Genomic DNA, 19348 nt, shown 5'->3' on the forward strand with positions numbered 1-19348 from the left:
CTCTGTGTATTTTACACCTAAAACACATCCTCAATTTGGACTATCCACATTACATGTGGTCAATAGCCACTGTGGCTATCAGCCAATGTGGTAAACAACACACGCCTAAAAATAAGAGTGGGTAGGTGGAAAAAAGAAAGATACACACACACACACACACACACACACACGATATAAAACATATCTACACAGATACATTAAATATTTGAGGTAAGTGAACGTGACTGGTAAAGAAACACATGTAAGCATTAAATGGTACTTCAAGCATAGTCTAATTCTTCAATTTAAATAATACTCTTCCTCAGAGTATTGCCTTTGAGCATTTGAAGATACACCCTGGTATCTCTTGCTGAGATTGATAAATAGGAAGCTAACTTAATTTTCAAATTCTGAAGTATCAAATTTAAGGTTTCAAAATAGATGTTGAATATCATCACCTCCTGTTGAGATAATACTCCACTCTCATAAAGTTATCAATATTTAAAAAAAAGAAATATGTTTACAGAAGAAAGACTAAGGCAAAATTCTAGGAGCCTTAAGTACAAATTCAGGGCAAGCACAGGGCAAGGAGGGCTAAGAAGACAATGCAGAACAGTCAGAAAGGAGGGATATTACAGAGCTCAGAAGGAGATAAACATTTTCAGAAAAAATAAACTTCTAAGCTAAAACAAGAATTTTTAACAGGTCAATGTTTGCTAAGTTATTGGTGGGTACCTTGTAGTGTATAATAAACTTGTTACACAATATAATAAAAGATCTTTGTCTCTATGAGGCATTGCAAAATATATCAAATATTAGGTTGGAGAGTGCAGACAGTAAGGACAACCAAAATTTAGGAAAATAAGAGATCACTGTTGCCTAGCAACACCTGAGAGGGCTTTCAAGAAGAATTGGACCTAAAGCTGGCCTACATGCTGGAGAGTACTTAAAGACACGAAGCTGTAAGGAGCACACTGCAGAAGGGGAGAGCTTATATACAAAGGCAACTCACAAGTACCAGCAATTGTTTCAGGTAGGTGAGTTTGGTCTTCCTACTTATATTATAATTTTGTTCAGCACTGTCTGGTGAGCCTAACATGACTCCCAACATTCTAGCAAGAACTGTTAAAGAGATTAATAAAAATTATTAAAGAGATTTGCAGTGGTGATATGTGAACACTTAGAAAAGGAAGTGGTGATCACTGAAACCCAGCATAAGACAACAAAGAAAAAGATATGCAAGTAACCTCATCCTATTTAAGTAAGTCTAGTAGTCTAACAAAAGGAAAGCCATAAGCAGAGTACATATTAATTTCTGTAAGGCATTTAACAAAAATCACTTTTGTGATGTTTTCCTGAAGAAGATGGGGGAAAACGTACAAGATGATAGTATAATTTGGCAATTTGTTTACCTAGTTAAACTATATCCCCCATTGATTTATGGAGTGATATTAGCCTCTAGACAGATTATAGTTGGAGGAAGAAATAGAAGCTACCCTAATGATGTCTTCTGTTTGATCTGATTACTGGAGAGTCACAACTAGGTCCAGAAATTTTTTAAATAATTTAAAAACATTATATATGTAGCATATAATAGCAAGCTATTATGTATATAATAGCATATAATAGCATACTGCTATAAATATACATATATATATATAATAACAGCAGTATGCCCCCATGCCTCCTCTTTTGCCTCATTCACAGGGAAATTCCTAACACCTTTTATACACTAAACCCTTGGTCAGGGGCACAGTTTGACCTTCTCTCTTCTCTCCACTATATTCTGTTCATTGAGTGATTTTAAGTATCTCAGATGGTTGTCCACACGTGACAGGTCCATGAAAGGTCCATGCTTAGGGCTGTTCAGGTGCTTCTGTGAAGAGCCCTCCTTCTTTTTTCCAGTATAGAGTCCTTCCACTTCTTTCTCCATTCTCTAAGTTGCCCTCTACCTCTTCTTCTCCCCATTCTTATCTGTAAGTTATATCTGAATCTCCTCTTTTACAGAAATTTTTTTAAGATAAGGAAGAGAAAAATGATCCTAAAAACACTGGTGAAAGAGCAGGGCAGTAGGGGTTTACACAGAAAATATGACAATTAGTATTTTAAGATGCCTCTCTTAAATTCATTACACAATTGATTAGTTGTGGAAAAAAGATAGTCATAATCATATCGCTCATAGAAAAATCCCACAAAAATAGCCATAGTCCTATCATCTATTAAAAACTCACTTTTCGGGACATCTGGGGGCCTCAGTCAGTTAAGCATCTGCCTTTGGCTCAGGTCATGATCGCAGGTCCTGGGATCAAGTCCTGCATCAGGCTCCTTGCTCAACAGGAGGCCTGCTTCTCCCTCTCCTTCTAGCTGCTCGCCCTGCTTGTGCTCTCTCTCTGACAAATAAATAAATAAAATCTTTTTAAAAAAATTCACTTTTCATATTTATGCATATAGTTTTCAAGAATGTTATCTCTCTGTTTATGTATTTATCAATAACATTAGAAAATCTGAGTCAATCTATTTATAACCTGCTTCTTTTACTTGTTATTTGTGGGAGAACACGAGCATGGCCGTAAATTATTTGTAGCTCTGTCCATCAAGAGGTAGAGTCTATTTCCTCATCACTTGGATTTAGATTGGTCTTATGACCTGCTTTGACCCATGGAATGTCATAGACATGACACTGTAAATTCTGGAGCCTCAGAGAAGTGAGGCACCACAATCAACAGCATGGACTACCATTCAGATGAGGGAAGGCATCTTGAGTTCTCTAGTCCAGGTAAGCCAACAGATAACTAGAGATGAGTGATTTTAGACAGGACAAGCAGAACCACCCAGACTGCTAACACACAGTATCAGAGGAAATGAATTGTTTTTGTTTTAAGCTATTAAGATTTGGGGAGATTTATTATGCAGCAAGAGATAAATGAAACAACCTTATATAATGAATATTATCACCTGTCACTAGATATGCATAAATAGTTACGCAGTATTTTAATGGCATTATAATATTCCATCATATGAACATTTCAAAACTTACTTAGCCAAATCATTATTATTGAACATTTAAGCCATTATAACTTTCAACTGTTATAAATTACTTTCTTTTTTCCACACAAAGTGTCTTAAGTCTTACAGTTTTATATACAGAATTGTTTCCCTAGGATAAACTCTTAGAAGTAGGATTAATAAGGCAAAACATTACCAGGGTTTCAATGTGTACTGCTAGGGTGGAGCAATTTTAAAGTGTCATTCACAAATGATTGATTGGCACAAAAAAAAAAGAAGGTAAGTGACCTTAAGAGGTGATTTCAAAGGACTGGAGAGCAATATTCAAATATTGAAGAACCATATCATAAAAGAATATTTGATTTCATAGAGTCCCTATAAATCTAAGTGGCAATAATATGGTTCAATATATGGAAATAATGTAATAATATAGCTCTTAGAGAAAATGCACTTCTTTAAAACAAGGAGCTCCTATTACTAGAAGCATTTAGGTAGAAATTAGTAATTGCCTTTGAAGGCAACATAATGATATTAGGTACTACTATATCCCTTCCCCAGGTAGCCATCCTACTCAATGTCAGAGTCAGACAGTGATGACTCTCACCAAAACATAAGCCATGCTTTCAGACTGACAGAGACTAAAATCCACTCAGCTAAATAAATTCATCTTATGACCACTTGCATCTTTCCAGGATTCCTCTAGAATCAGTGACAGAATCTGACACAAGCTTCGATGAGGCCTTTTCAAGAATGAATGGTATCTCCCTAGATGAGAGGTACAAGGAAATCAAATTAATACTTATGGAAGTGCCACATGTATACAGTACCATGTTAAGACTGAATAAGATAGAATATAATTGTTTTCTTTTTGGCATCTTTTTTTCATTATTTTTTAGTAATCTCTCTTTCTCAGTTAAAGCTAAGTATGGGACCAAGCTCTCATCAATCAGAGAAGATAGATGAAAAAGAGAATTCTCATAGCAATCCAATTGTAGACTACTAGAACTTCCCTGGTTCCTACAGCTTTTCACTCAGCTCTGTGATCTACCCCAGTATTTTTCAAAAAATTCCCTAGTTGAAATAAAGTTGCTTTGAATTGTTGCCTGCAACCAAGAATCTTGACTAATATAGTTCTTCACAACAAGAAGCTTACAAATGAATTATAACTACTAGCTAAATACCAGATAAAATATTTGCTTCTGATAATCTTGTTAAAGCCTCTGGAAAGCATCAGTCTTTGACACACTAGGTATACTAGCTTGATCTGAGATACAGAATTCAAACATACCTACTGGCACTTAGAACACATTTTTAGCACTACAGTAATGGTGTCTACGTTGTGGTCAATATTTTTAAATATCATGGTTACTACAGTCTTGGCAAAGTTCCCAAAGATGCAGACTCAGATTCAGCAAGTTCCAACTGGTCCACAGTTGCTCCAGGCATTCAATAATGGCAGCTCCTAGTAGCTGGTGAAGTAAGTTTTACCACTTTAGACCACCTCCCCCTTCTTCCCCCTGATACTTTATAGCTATTGCTACCCACCTCCTCTCTCCCTGTTCTTGCCAATTCACTGTTTTGTGTTCAGATCAGGAGTTGTCAACTGGTGACTTGTAGGCCTTAGTCATGATGGGCATGGGCAGGAGGTGGAAGGGAGGGGGGAGTTAGGACCATTTTGTTGTTTCTCACGATGTTTTAAAAGGCAGCATATCTAGACAGATATTATTCTTAAAGAACAAGAGCCTTTTTCATTGTGTTATTAACTCTGTATTCCCTAAAGTTTGCAACTCTTGGTTAATGAGGCTAACAGCTCACAGTACACTTTAAGTAGAGAAATAGTATTCTAGACAGTGAAACCTTTTTGGTACTCAAAATGTACAGCCTCCAAAAGCAGTAAAGCTGAGATCCAATTCAGATCTCCTGAAACAGACCTATGCAACCTAGTCATAGCTAATTACAAACTGCTAGGATTCTGAAAAAAGTCAGGAATCAGAAAACAAAACACAGTAATACTGATCTGTCTATATTTTACTCCCTTTTCCTCAAAAGCCAAAATTTTATCCTGACTTGGCAACTGAGTAAAATCAGCAGGGAAAATTGAATAGAGGTCACAAACAAGGTAATATGAAGTGAAGGATATGTCTATGAACTTCCACTGCAATCAAACACCTGAGGAGTAAATTTACTTGCAAATGGGAAAATGTATTTCTTTTTGCTACATATGAACTGTTTAGATATTTATACCACTTACTGGCAAACTCTTTGAAGTGATAAGCCTGAGAAGAAAGAAGTTCTGGCTGAGAATTCATGCCCTCTGGTCCCATCTCCCTCTCCTCTCAAAGATAATCAACAACAAATTGAATAGCTCCAGTAAGATGTAGGCAACTTCCAGAAATTAAAAACAACCTATAAACTGCCTTTTCCCAAAATATGCTCTATAAGACACTATTCTCAGAAAATGACTTATGGAAAATAAGGAGTGGGAAGAACTTGTGTTCAAATAAGTTTGGGCAACAAAGAATATAAACTCTACTCCTAGCCAAGGGATTCTCTATATACATCTCTATATAGCCAAAGCTTTGGGAAGCTTCACTTTAAACAGACATGTTTAACTTTATTTCAGGATAACTCAAATGTCCTGGCTTCCCCTGTGAAACACTTTTTTAAAAGATTTTATTTATTTATTTAAGAGAGAGAGAGAGAACTAGCAGGGGGAGAGGTAGAGGGAGAAGCAGACTCCCTGTGGAGCAGGGAGCCCACCTCGGGACTCAATCCCAGGACCCTGGGATCATGATCTGAGCCAAAGGCAAATGCTTAACTGACTGAGCCACCCAGGTGCCCTGTGAAATACTTTTTGTTGTAATTTTTTTGAAATAGTGTATCCAAAATACACTTTGAGAAATTCTTCATTCAATGAATGAAAGCTTCTGGTATAAAGTGGCAAATATGACTGATGCAGCCTTTCCTAAATTCTCACTGAAACATCGATGAAGACCAAAAGCATGGAAATTCACACCATCCATTAAAATTAGGATTGATGGTCAGCTTAATGTCAGAATCTAAGAGGATTTCCCATTACCCACTACAAACCTCATAGGATCAAATTTTTAAATGTCAAGCTATGCCAGTCCACAAGCTATGCCTCACCTTCTGCCCCTAGACCAGAAACTCAGCGTCTCTACCAACTAGGAAACTGACCAAACATCAATTGCTATAGTTTTTCAAGTCATCAAGAATTGAGCCCACAACCTCAGGCAATATTTCTTTTTATATGTCCAAGAGAAGATAGAGTTCCCAGAAAACTGGTTAATGATGCAGAAATGACTAGAAGTACCATTTGGCATTCTAGGATGCATATTTCCTATGAATAATTTAGTAGATAGGGAATAAATATCAAAAGAGGCTTGGAAGAAGTAGATTCTGGGGATTATCATTTTCATGTTGAGAATGTTCAATTCAGCAGTGTCAGCATCATAGGCTAGCAGAACCACAAGAGATTAAAACCTGCTTTCAGTAGGAGTTGGGCTATATACAATTTGTATCAACTTGATGACTGGCTGAAGATCTAAAAGAGGTTTGACTACCACTCAAGTGGTCAGAAAAGCCAACTTGATAAACACAGTGTCTGGAAAAACTATTCCTTTTCCAAAAGGATAAAACAAAAGTACAAAACAAAGAAGTCTATCGTGAAGCATGAAGACTCGTAGGAATAGCAGATTTCTAAAAGTGATATACGAAACCAGAAGAAAATTTGAAAAAAAAATAATTTGGCATTCTTAAGAAAATACCAGAAGATAATGGCCACTATAAAATTGTAAATGAGTGATGCCTGGGTGGCTCAACTGTTAAGTGGCTGCCTTCGGTTCAGGTCATGATCCCAGGGTCGTGGGATCGAGCCCCACATCGGGCTCCTTGCTCCGCAGGAAGCCTGCTTCTCCCTCTCCCACTCCCCCTGCTTGTGTCCCTCTCTCACTGTATCTCTCACTGACAAATAAATAAATAAAAATCTTTAAATTAAAAAAATTGTAACTAAAAGACATTTAGTGAGAATAATAATAGTCTGGGATGAAAGTATAGAAAGGAGTTTCAAGGTGATAAGAAGGATTTTGTGATGATAGGAACCTAGTAATGATACTTAACCAGAGGAAGCCAAGTGAACGAGCTTGCTATTATAATAAGTGTGGTCAGTGTGGTAATCAGAACATGCCGATAACAGGGACTTTTGGGGTCATGAGGTTCTTAGGAACAAAATAGATGAGCAGCTCATTGGGATGCTACTTGATTCATAACACTACTGAGAGTCATAACTCCTCAACCTATTCTCAGAACTGAGGCAATTTACACACCTACAGTCCCTTGAATGCAGGGAAGGTTATAGCTTGAGGAAGGCCCTTGAAATAACATCACAGTATGTTCTGTCATCTTTCTTCTGGCCTTTCCTGATGGAGCTTGCACCCATTTACTAGGGTTACTGTCCACTAAGGAAGGGGACATCTCCAAAACATTCAGATATTTAACATTTACTCTGAGTCAACATAAATTCATAAAACTCATATTGCCACTGTGGTCCACTTGTCAAAATGGGAGCTTACACAAATAAAGAGATAAAAAGAAGTTTTAGCTAAGACCACCTCATTACTGGCCAGTGATACTCGGAACCCACCATATTATTAACCCTCATTATCTACCTGAACCTTGAAGAATTACTACTACTTCTACTAATAATAATCATCACTAACACTTGAGTACTTGCAATGTGTCAGGCATTGTTATAAATTCTTTACATGCATTCACTTATTTAATCCTCACAGCAAACTTATACTATTATTATCCTCATTTTATTGATAAAGAAATTAAGATACACCCAAGGTTACAAAGCTAGTAAATGCCAGATCCTAGATTCATCCCTGATGATTCTGACGTGAATGCATGCTTCTTCTAAAGGCTATTACAATAGAACCAAGTGGAAACCCCTAAAGCTTCTTCTTCCTACCAAGATGTAAGCCAGAAGCCATAGAACATTTCTGGGGGAATCATGAAGAACATCAAGAACATCCTGGTTTTTCTGCCAAGAAAGTGGAGGAAGAAATCACAAAAGCATCTGTAATTTCATGACTAGTTATAAAAGTAAAGGCTGAAAAATGTGTTGTGTTAGTTTCCTTCAATAATAGGTCACATGTTTATGTATGTGTACATATACATATGCATTCTATACAGATTAAATGTGTATATTATATACATTTAATCATTAATAATTTGTTATTAAATAATAATTGAAAATTAATAAATATAAAAGTATATAAATAATTTTATAGGTATAATTTCTTTTTTCTTTCCCCTGCCACTTTATATAAAGTTATTTTGGTTACATAACTCAATAACTTAGGCTATACATTGCAGAATATCAAGATGGAGTCACAACAGAACTAAAGGGAAGCTGATTACAAGCCAGACTCTGAAGTTGCCTGTTTATGGAGTATGGAGTACTGAGCAGGAAATAGGCCTGTATTTATGTGTATGAAGAAAAGTTATTTTACGTTACTTGTTTTATATTTTATATTCCTTTTTTATGAATATGTAAATAAGTCTTTTCAATCAGATCCTAGCTTTCTATGATTCCCCTTGATTTGATGACCTTCTGGAGACCCCTAGGTAAAATTTTTTTTATATTTAAATTAACCAGGGAGCACCTGGGTGGCTCAGTCGGTAAATCACCAACTCTTGATTTTGGCTCAGGTCATGATCTCAGGGTCATGAGATCAGCCCCACATGGGGCTCCGCGTTGGGTGTACAGCCTGCTGAGTATTCTCTTTCTCCCTCTTCCTTTGCCCCTCTACACTTCCCACTTGCACTCTCTATCTCTCTAAATAATTAATTAATTAATTTAATTAAACAGCCAGAATTGGTTTCCATTTTTTTGCAACTGAAAAACTTAACTACCAACACTTATTCTGTGTCTATACATTTAAGGAAGGGGATTTAAGACTATTTATGGGTCTTGGGAAAGTTGCCATAAGAAAGAGAATTGATATAGAGAAGAAAGAGAGAGAAAAAAGTAAATGAAGTGATGAACAAGAATATGAAGAGACAAAGAGAAAAATGAGAGGATCTCAGTGTACTTATTAAGCCAAAAACACTTGTTAAGCACCAACTATGTGTTAGGGAGGTTAAAAGTCCTATACATATTTTAGCTTGGAAGGCAGAAGAAAACTCAGCTATGAAAATATAAGAACAATTCTTGGCAGAAAAACCAGGATATACGAAGTGTGGTGGAAGCCAAGTAAAGAGAAACATGCAAGAAGGAATAGAGGGAAAGAAAAGAGGAGCACTTCCTTTTGTACCCAATATATACAGGTATTGTAGAGGCATAACAGTGTAGAATGCTACAGAAAGTCAAAAAGAACTAGAATTGAGTAAAGAACACTGCTGAGTAATTAGGGAATAAAAAGGCCAAGTAGAACATTAACACCGAGGAGAAAAATTAAGTGAGAATCAAATTTAAAAATTATAATTCACACTTTTCTGTAAATACAAACCAAATAAAGTACTAAAAGTTAGAGTTGTGAGCTAAAGCAGAATTCAAACCAACTGGAAACTGCCACTTCCAGTAACCAAATAGAAGTCAACAAGAGATGAAACAAAGAATTTCTCAGCATGGTGAACACCCAGCATGAAGTTATGGTGAGTCCAGTAATAGTCAGAAGCTCTGAGAACAGACAAAGGGACAGGCTCACTCAGTCATGGGAGTTGTCAAAACAGGAGCAACAGAAGACCAAGAGGGCAAAGGATTCCAGCACAGATTTGAGTATTCAACTGGTATGTATTTGTGGGAAATCACTTGCTATGAGAGGCACATTTTTACTTTACTTAATAGTACAAGCATAAAAATAAGTATAGCCCCTTTATCTAAAAGAAATCAGGCAGATTGTATTAAAATTTTTAGAATATTTAGTATTCTTATAAAATATTATCTGTGCAGGGCAACGTGATAGTCATTGTATAAAGTGAGTTTTGCCAACTAGGATCAAAATCATCCTATGATTTTGTATTGGCATAGGGATTTACAGTTCTTTTTCTTGTTCTGGATGCTTATTCCAGATATTTGCTTTGTGGAAATTTCATCATCAAGTTGTATACTCAAGAGAAATTTTCTCTATACATACTTGTATTCTACAATAAAACAATTATTTTTTACAACTCTCTACAAAAAACATAACTGAAACTTTAACTATAGTTGAGTATTTTTTTTCTGACTTCCATAGTCATCACCAGAAATCTTTCATACATTAGCCTGAAAGCCAAGTTAGTTCCTACCTGATAAAATTTCCTAACAACTAGAATTCTCAAGCAGAACAACTGTCCTGGAAGAATAAAAATCATCAAGACAAAAATTTTCATTAAAATTAGGTCAGAATTAGATACAAAGCCTTGTTAATTTTTAATATTTAACTAAATAGCTATTTGGTGCAAATAATATTTTAGAAACTATAAAAGGATACACAGTATCCTTTTGCACAGTACTTGCTCTTAATGTTCTCATATTCTAGCAGAGGAACAAAAGAAATAATATTCAATTCTATAATTACAAATGTGTTTGATTTTTGTGAAATTACTGTCCATCCCCAGTGATAGACCACAGGTTCCTAATTTTAGCAAGGATTGGTACATGTTTTCCTAAACACCTAATACAGTTCCAGCAATACATTAGAAAATACTATGGATTGAATGAGTAAGAAAACAGACAGGTGAATAGATGGATGGTTCAGATTCACACTGCTTTGACAGTTCAAAGTAGAAAATACATTCAGTCATCTGGGAGGGTGGTAGGTTATCATGGAAGTTTTATGAAGAATGGCATTTTAGGAATATTGTAGAGAAGGTTTTCTTGGTTTTCTGGTTGTTTTTGTTTTCTATCAATCAAGAGTGTATATTTTGTTAGTGTCAGATTCTCCAGTTAAGCAGGATGGCTAGGAAAAGTTTGTACAATCAACAACCCAACAATTGTTGATTCCAGAATATGGATTAATTGAAGTAATTTTTTCTCACAGATTTTAACAAAATTATTTTTCTTGCTATGAGAACTTTTAAGATCTACTCTCTTAGCAACTTCCGAATATACAGTACAGTATTGTTAAATATAGTCACTGTGCTATACATTACATTCTGGAACTTATTCATCTTATCATTGGAAGTTTGTGCCTTTTAACCAACTTTGCCCATTTTTCCCATTATACCTCTGTCAACTTCCAATCTGTTCTCAGTTTCTGCAAGTCCAGATTTTTTTAGATTCCACATATAAGTGAAATCATTCACTATTTGTCTTGCTCTCTGACTTATTTCACTTAGCATAATGCCCGCAAGGTCCATCCATGTTGCCACAAATGGCAGGATAACCTTCTTTTTTATGGCTGAATGATACTCCATTGTGTATATATGTACCACATTTTCTTTATCCATTCATCCACCAGTGCACACTTAGGTTGTTTCCATGTCTTGGCTACTTCAGTGAATATAGGTGCACAGATATCTGTTCTAAAATAGCGATTTCATTTAACTTTGGATAAATAACCAGCAGTAGAATTCCTGAACTATATGGTAGTTCTATTTTTAATTTTTTGAGAGACCTCCATACTCTTTTCCATAGTGGCTGCACCAATTTATATTGCTACCACCAGTGCACAGGTTTCCCTTTTCTAGAGAATTTTTTTCACTTGAGGACTATAAACAATATTTGAGGAGCAAGAAAATACTTTTAAATTGAATAGTGCGAGTAGAAGGCACGTGTGCTTATTATATGCGTGAAGGGTTTATTTATTGTCTTCTAGCTTTTTATCTCTTGTGAATGCATATATAATAAATGTATGTGATATTTGTATGCCTATATATATGTGTGTGTGTGTATGTGTGTGTGTGTGTGTATTGGAGATGGCTCATCTGTACCTTCTCTGTAGCTGGAAGTCATTGGACTATATGCATCCATAAGAGTATCAAGTTATAAAATATCATTTAAATAACATTCTTTATTTTGTAGCTGTTAGCCATATTTAAAACAATGCCATAATATCAAAAGTTAGGAAAACTTCAGTAGCTTCATCTTGAATTTAGCTTAAGTTAATATTGGAAAGACAAAGTCTTATCCTGGGTTAAACTTTAAAAAAAAATCCGCATTAATATTATGAGGTTTTAGGTGGCATTTCTGTTTACAATTCCTTTTTTTTTAAGATTTTATTTATTTATTTGACACGGGGGAGAGGGGAGAGAGCAAGCATAAACAGGGGGAGTGGCACCGCTGAGCAAGGAGCCTGATGTGGAGCTCCATCCCCGGACTCGGATCACGACCAGACCGAAGGCAGCCGCTTAGCTGACTGAGCCATCCAGGCACCCCTTAGGTGGCATTCCTATGTACTAAATTTGGTGTGATCTTGGTCAAATAGGGTATAGTAGTCTATTCATTCAGGAAAGAGATGGCATAATGAAGAAACTAGAAGGTGGTAGTTAGAGTCAAACTTATTTTTTATTATTTTTTCAATGGACATTTTAATCTTAAGTAAGTGAAATAAGGTGAAAGTTATAAATGTTTTTAAACCACAAAGACAACATATAAACAAGAGTACAAAGGTAAGGTAGCCATACTTTGAAGTGCTTGGCTCTTTTATGAAGATTCAACCTTGATTTTTAGAGCTATGAAGAATGGATTTTTTGTACTTATGGAAAAGTGCTGAAATGGATTTATTGAAGGTCATTTTTACAGTGAATATATTTGGAAAAGGGAAACCCCCAGGAAAATGAAACAAAGACATATTGGAGGAAAGATGGCAGAGAAGACAGAAGCTGTGCATGTTCCAGAAGATGAATCTGAGCAGATCAATAGGCTCCTTGCAAATCTGTTAAAGCAGTTTCATGGGTCTGGCAACTTGAGCAAGATGGCAAGCCTCCAAGAAAATTCCTGTTTAAGTTGACCTGTCAAATTTGTGGGAGCAACGAGGGAGAACTTGTCCATTAGAGAATCAGGTTGCATTAGGTGTGTGTACGATAGCTGTTAACTATATTACATATAGACTAAAACATTCTTGTTTTAAAGTGGGAAGACTCATGTGATAATTGTGTTCATTCACAGGCATTGCTCTACAAACGGTGAGCTTTTTAGCCTTTTTCAGTGTCAGTCTCAGTCTCAGTTTTTATAATTAACCATATGTCTGCAGAGATGAAAAGACTTCCTGAGTGATTTCTGATTGGGTGACCTCTGAAGTGCTTGCTAGGCAGGAGCATAAGTGGTGACTTCCTGACTCTATTCATACTTCTCTATGCAACACAATTGTCCTTTATACCCACTTTACATTCAGAAAAGTAGCATTCTGCTGTGGGAGTAGAAGAGCTTTGTGTTTATTGTTCTGTTTTAATTACTTTCAAATGGTCAGAATCTCATCAGATTCTTTGCTGGAATTGGCAATATCTGACCAGTTTGACACACTTGGACAATACCCACTAAATTTAATGGGAGGAGCCATGAAAGCAGCTTTTGATTCTGATGTACACACTTGTATAATCTAAGATAAAATTAATGCATAAGGATCATTTCTGTTTCTGCCAAAGCAAATATACTGCTAGAATTTAGGGGTAATATTCACCTTTTTCTCGTTATTACTTTTATAGACTTACATCTCTATAAAGGGCTTTAGTGCCATTTTTGTCAGGATTTTCTCCCCTATTATTCTGAGTAGGTTAGTGCTATTCACATTTAAACAGATAAAATGATCTCACAGATACTTGAAAATTGATCTAAATGGCATATGTAAAGAATGAGAATGTTTAAATGTTTTATAAATTACAAAAAAAATAAATCTCTTATTTGCCTAATTTTTGTTAAAATTTTTCAGTATTTGACTGAAATGGCCAATGGTATTGTTCCACCCTGCCTCTATATTTCCTAAGGGAAACAAGCAACATTTTCAGCTAAGATCCCTGGGTCAGACTTGAGAGAAATGAAGTTCTCCTTCATTTATAAAGCTCAGTAAGTTATGAGGGGAATCCTCTATCTGTGACTTTATTCTTTCCAGTGCCATCTAAGGTGTTTGCTAGACCTTATTTTGTAGTAAGAGTATACAAACCTGAGGAACAGCAAAATCCATGTCAATTATATCCTTGCCATCTCTGGTGTCCAAATATTTCCTGTTTTATAGTCTTCCTTCTTTCTTCCCTTTTGACAACTTGTACCTCATGTGTGAGCTATTTTCCACTCCAAAGCCAAATTGCCTGGAATCCCCCACTGTGGTCTTAGATAGACACCTACTCTCATCAGATAAACTCCTAATCCTATAAAAATTTTGAAGAACCCTCCTTTCTGATTAAAATTTACCTGTCATGTGTGCCACCCCTTAAATACCCTACTGAAGGCAAACAGATGTTAATACATGCTCCTCTTACATTATATATTTGTATTTTTGAAAGTCTATCACTCAAAAACTATCTATAAAAGTGGTAGGTGCTTCATATTGTGCTAGGCTAGGATTGAAGATATTTGGATCAAGCTCACCCTTTGATTCTGTCAAAGAAAAATTGTACTGGGTGTAGTTAAACAGCAAGGAAGACTTTATTCCTGACTATTGTAATAAGAGAGAAACATTGAACTCAACTCTGAATATAATAGTGGCAGCTGGGATTTATAGCAAATAGGCATGGTAAAGGAGTCACTAAATAGAAAATTGCAAAGGGGAATGTAATTATACATCAGGAGTGGGGGGAAAAGCTCATGATGGATATCAAGGGAGGGGGATTCTTGCTAAACTGGCTTAGCAGGATTTTTTGCTGAAAGTGAGCTCAATAGTATTCTTTACCAAAACTGGGCTCAGCCAGCCAAGGATAGGGCCTAACCAAGAAGAGGGCTCAGGGGCACCTGGGTGGCTCAGTCATTAAGCATCTGCCTTTGGCTCAGGTCATGATCCCAGGGTCCTGGGATGGAACCCTGCATCGAGCCCTGCATCAGGCTCCCTGCTCAGCAGGCTCCCTGCTCAGCAGGAGGCCTGCTTCTCCCTCTCCCACTTCCCCTGCTTGTGTTCCTTCTCTCGCTGTGTCTCTCTGTCAAATAAATAAATAAAATCTTAAAAAAAAGAAGAAGAGGGCTCAAAGAATCTGATTGAAGTTTGGTCAAGAAGGGAGTCCTTGTCAGTTGATAAGTATTAAACAGCGGTTTCAGATGTTTGAGGGCATTTCGTATCAAACAGGTATGTAACTGTCCCATTGCCTGAGGTAAGACAACTTTAATTAGAACCTTCTGACTCCATATTTTTCAAATATGGATTTCGTTTATTCAAGTTTCATAGTGTCCAGGAGCAAGAATTCCTGTCCCCTTCAAAGGTCCTTCCAGCTGGACTAAGAATCAAATTGACATGAGACAGATTAATAAGAGAAAATTAAATTTAATAGCTTATGTATGAGAAATACACATAGACTTGGAAATTCCAAAGACAGTCAGGCAAAATGAGGTATCTAGGTCGTCCTGAACCAAGGAGAAGGGGAAAGGAATCTGCGACTTCTGAGGAGATGAATGTACTTCACAGGGCAATAAAAAGAAGAGCAGATGTTTGGTAATTAGATGTTTGCCCTGCCATATAGATGGGTCACTCAGATAAAATGTATCTCTGCTAATAATCCTTATTCTGGGAAAGACCCCAATTTAGATTCTTCTACATAAAGGGAGGAGCAAAAATTTCTCTTGAGGGTCATAGGGTCTCGTTTGCCTTTAGCTCAGAAATAATCTTCATGCAAAGTAGCCATCTTGGGGTGGCCTGCCCTTGGCCCCTACAATAGTTTCTATGTTCTTGCCTGTTGCCTTTACTTTGAGATAGGAAAACCTAAAGATAGCCTCTGAATTACATCATCCAGATGAGTAACATGTTTTTTCATAATATATGCTTGTTTTCCTCCCTCACTATATGAAAAGGAGTACTAACAAGGATTTAATTTTACTTTCTTGCTACCATTAGAATACAAGTTGGAACTGGAGACTGGCAATAGGGTTGACATATACTTTGAAAGAGAGATAACAGACTACTGAGGAGGCTCGGGTACTGTGGATGTTGCTGACTACAATGACATCTGAAGAAGTTGGCATTAGATGACTGAAACTCAGGACAGAGAATAGGAGGAGCAGATGTATAAGCTAACTTTACTCTAGTAGTGCTGTGAAGGCTTGAGATTTGACATAGGCTTTGGTTTGGTAAACTAAAAGTAAATTAACAGTCATTGCATCTAACATTTCTAAATATGTCTTAAAATGATTGCACAATAAGTAGTCATTGAATGACTATGCTTTGTACTTTTTAAAGTTCTCAGTGTTTCCAAAAGATTTAGTTTGGTTTATCTGAACAGTGATTATGATGCATTATATAGGTAATAATGGGAAGTTGAAATTCATTACACATACTCAGTCTTAGAGGAGGCTGCAAGGTAAGGAAAGGAAAACACAAAACGCTAAAGCAAAAGAGGCTGGTAGGAAGAATAAGAAACTTAGAATGTGTTTCTCTGAAATTTGAGAATAAGAATGAGGTACGAAAGGATGGAAGAACAGAGGAAACAGAGGGACAGTAATGAGATTATTTCTCAAAACTTTTTTTACCTTAGGCACCTGGGTGGCTCAGCCGCTTAAGCGGCTGCCTTCAGCTCAGGTCATGATCTGGGAGTCCCAAGGATACAGTCCTGCATTGGGTTCCCTGCTTAGCGAGGAGTCTGCTTCTCCCTCTGACCCTCCCCTCTCTTGTGCTTTCTCTCTCTCTCTCAAATGAATAAATAAAATCTTAAAAAAAAACTGCTTTGACCTTAAGATATAACTTATCTCTTCTGAATATTAGGTTTAAGAAAAATTCCTGGTATTTTTGATTCTCTCAGTTTAAAAATCATAAGTTCTTTGAGAACAAAAACAAACTTTCTTTCATGTATTTCTCAGTTCATGGAAGGGATTTGATATATGTGTAGTGAAGTACTCTATGTCTTCCATGTAAAGTGCTTTATCTTTCAAGTACATTATGTCATGCTATATGTAATGAATATGAACAGCATGAATATGTTTTCATCAGGCAAGTGATAGACTCACGTATTTAAAAGAAGAATCATAAAACATAACTATTTTTTGGAGAAAAAAATATAGTACACCATGTTGTGATATATTGCATGATATCACAAATGAAAAAGCCAAAAGGTATTCATCATCAGAAAAATTCCAAAATCTATGAGAGTTTACATAATCAGATTGTTTTAATAAGTACTACATCACTTTAATATAGTGCCATTCATTTCAAATCACTTAATTATACCCCAAAATATTTTCCTGTGCTATTTCATCTCAGTTAGCTACAGGGAGAAGGTGTGGGACGGGGAGGGCAATTGGCTAGTCATTGCAAAATGAAACTCAAAAACAATGTGTGTCAAAAAGAGACTATTTAGAATTCAAACTGTTGGTAAAATTGGAGTTGGCAGTTATAATTGTAGGTGGAACTTCTGTGAAAAGAATGTAATTATCCAAACTGGATTTTAACCAGCGCACCTGAGCACTTCAAAAAAAATATTTTTAATACCATAAATAAATGCTTCCTTTGTCCCATTTCTCAGTGGAAAGATACCTGTTCCCAGGGTGGGTTGAATTCCTGGGGTTTTGCTTTAGTTCTAGCTCGTGGGAAAAGTGCCACCTACTGAATTGCCAATCTCCTTCCTGTGGAGATCTTTGATCAAGCAAAGAAACCATTACTAGGTATTTGATGGTTCTTATTAACATTTGGTATCTTAGAAATCTGTGTTCAAATACTTTTCATTAGGTAAGTCAAAAGTTTTAAGTTCAAAATTGTATCAAGGACACAACTAAGGAGCACTGATGCCTACTGGCCTGGCGGGGAGGTGTGGGTGGCCTGAGAATCAGTTTTCCTCTTGGATCTCAATCAAGAAGATAGTCTTGCAATCACAGGAAACGGGTTAGAATTCCTTTCCATCATAGCAGCTGGGGCAGAACACTCAGAGGGCAGAATGTTGAAGAACATTGAAAGCTGAGGTCAGACAGCAATGAGATAGTGGCAAGCAGAAGTTGGTCATTCTTTGAAATGGTATATGGAGCAGACAGGCAGCATTCTTTTGAACATTTCAGAGGAAACAAAACTTTCTTTTGAACATAGCTGTTATTTAAAACCTGTGCATTAATTGTATTTTTTCCTGATTATATTGTTTAATGTACTTTGATGTTTATGCTGATTTTTTATGTACTTTTGGTGATATTTCAATTTTATGTAGTTCTTCTGATATCAGAAAAGTACCACTGGTTGTAGGCAGTCTTATGTAATCAGCCTACGACAGGCTTCCATGTATAATAAAGTATTTAATATTGTGCAAGTGTAAAACATTTCTGTTATGAAAACAGTGTTTGGAAAATGGGAAATTATTAAAAAGTAATATTAATTTCCTTTCCCCACTTTCCCCCTTAAGTCTGCTTACCAGCTAAAGGGTCACCTATTTGTCATTGCAAGATTCTTAGAAAATGTGTTTAATCCTCTTAAATATACTCAATACTAAAAAGTCTGTATTTCTTATTTGGTAAATGTGGTAAGTTCTATTGGGTATAGAGTACACACTGTAATCAAAGGATGGAGGGGACCTTTACCACTGTATCTCTTAAGCTGTATGATTTTTCTCTAGTGTTTGTTTTATACAGGTTTTGAATTTCTTTAATTTTTACTGTGTGTACTGAATACTGCATATGTACTATTCTGATTGTTTGCTCTAGTTCACTACCAATAAAAGACCTGTTAATCACAAAAAAGATAAAAATAAAACCTGTATATTGAACACTATCATATACAAACTAAAAATGTAGTAATATAGTAATATGGACTCCAATAACCCAAAGTCACATCTTTAGGGAGAACTCTATAGTTAGCAGTTAATTTCATAAGCCCTTCTCTGCCCCTTATAGAATGTGAAAATAATTTCCCACCCTTGTTGAACAGAAATATTAGTAACAACCATCCAAAAGGGTTGTTGTGAGCCTTAAGCAGTTAACTAACACCTTAAAACACTTGAAATATGCTGGTTCCATGGTGAATGCTGTATAAATGTTTGCTATTATTACCTCAAAATGAGATAATCTTTTCCAAGAAGTTCAGTGTACACTCAGAAGAGAACTACTAAAAATTGTAGTTCATGTCAAAGAGAATTCAATTCAGGCCTAGGAGAGCAAAACTAATTGTCTTGGTCACACCTAGCCAAAACTTTATCAGTTCTCTAATGATATAGGAATCAATATCAGAGTCTCTCTGTTATATAAAATTATACTTTGGCTGACTATAGTAAAAAGCATGTAATTCTTTTTTTCCAGTTTTATTGA

The 19348-nt window shown here is 36.1% G+C and overlaps 1 pseudogene; it reads left to right on the top strand.

Moving 5' to 3' along the window:
• The first annotated feature begins 9639 nt into the window (after window positions 1-9639).
• LOC114206150 (vasculin-like) overlaps window positions 9640-19348 on the top strand; it is a 48484-nt pseudogene continuing 38775 nt past the window's right edge.

This window comes from Eumetopias jubatus, unplaced genomic scaffold (genome assembly GCF_037043125.1).
Source record: "Eumetopias jubatus isolate StellerSeaLion01/CBP00866 unplaced genomic scaffold, mEumJub1_p1.0 scaffold_7, whole genome shotgun sequence".
Taxonomy (NCBI): Eukaryota; Metazoa; Chordata; class Mammalia; order Carnivora; family Otariidae; genus Eumetopias; species Eumetopias jubatus.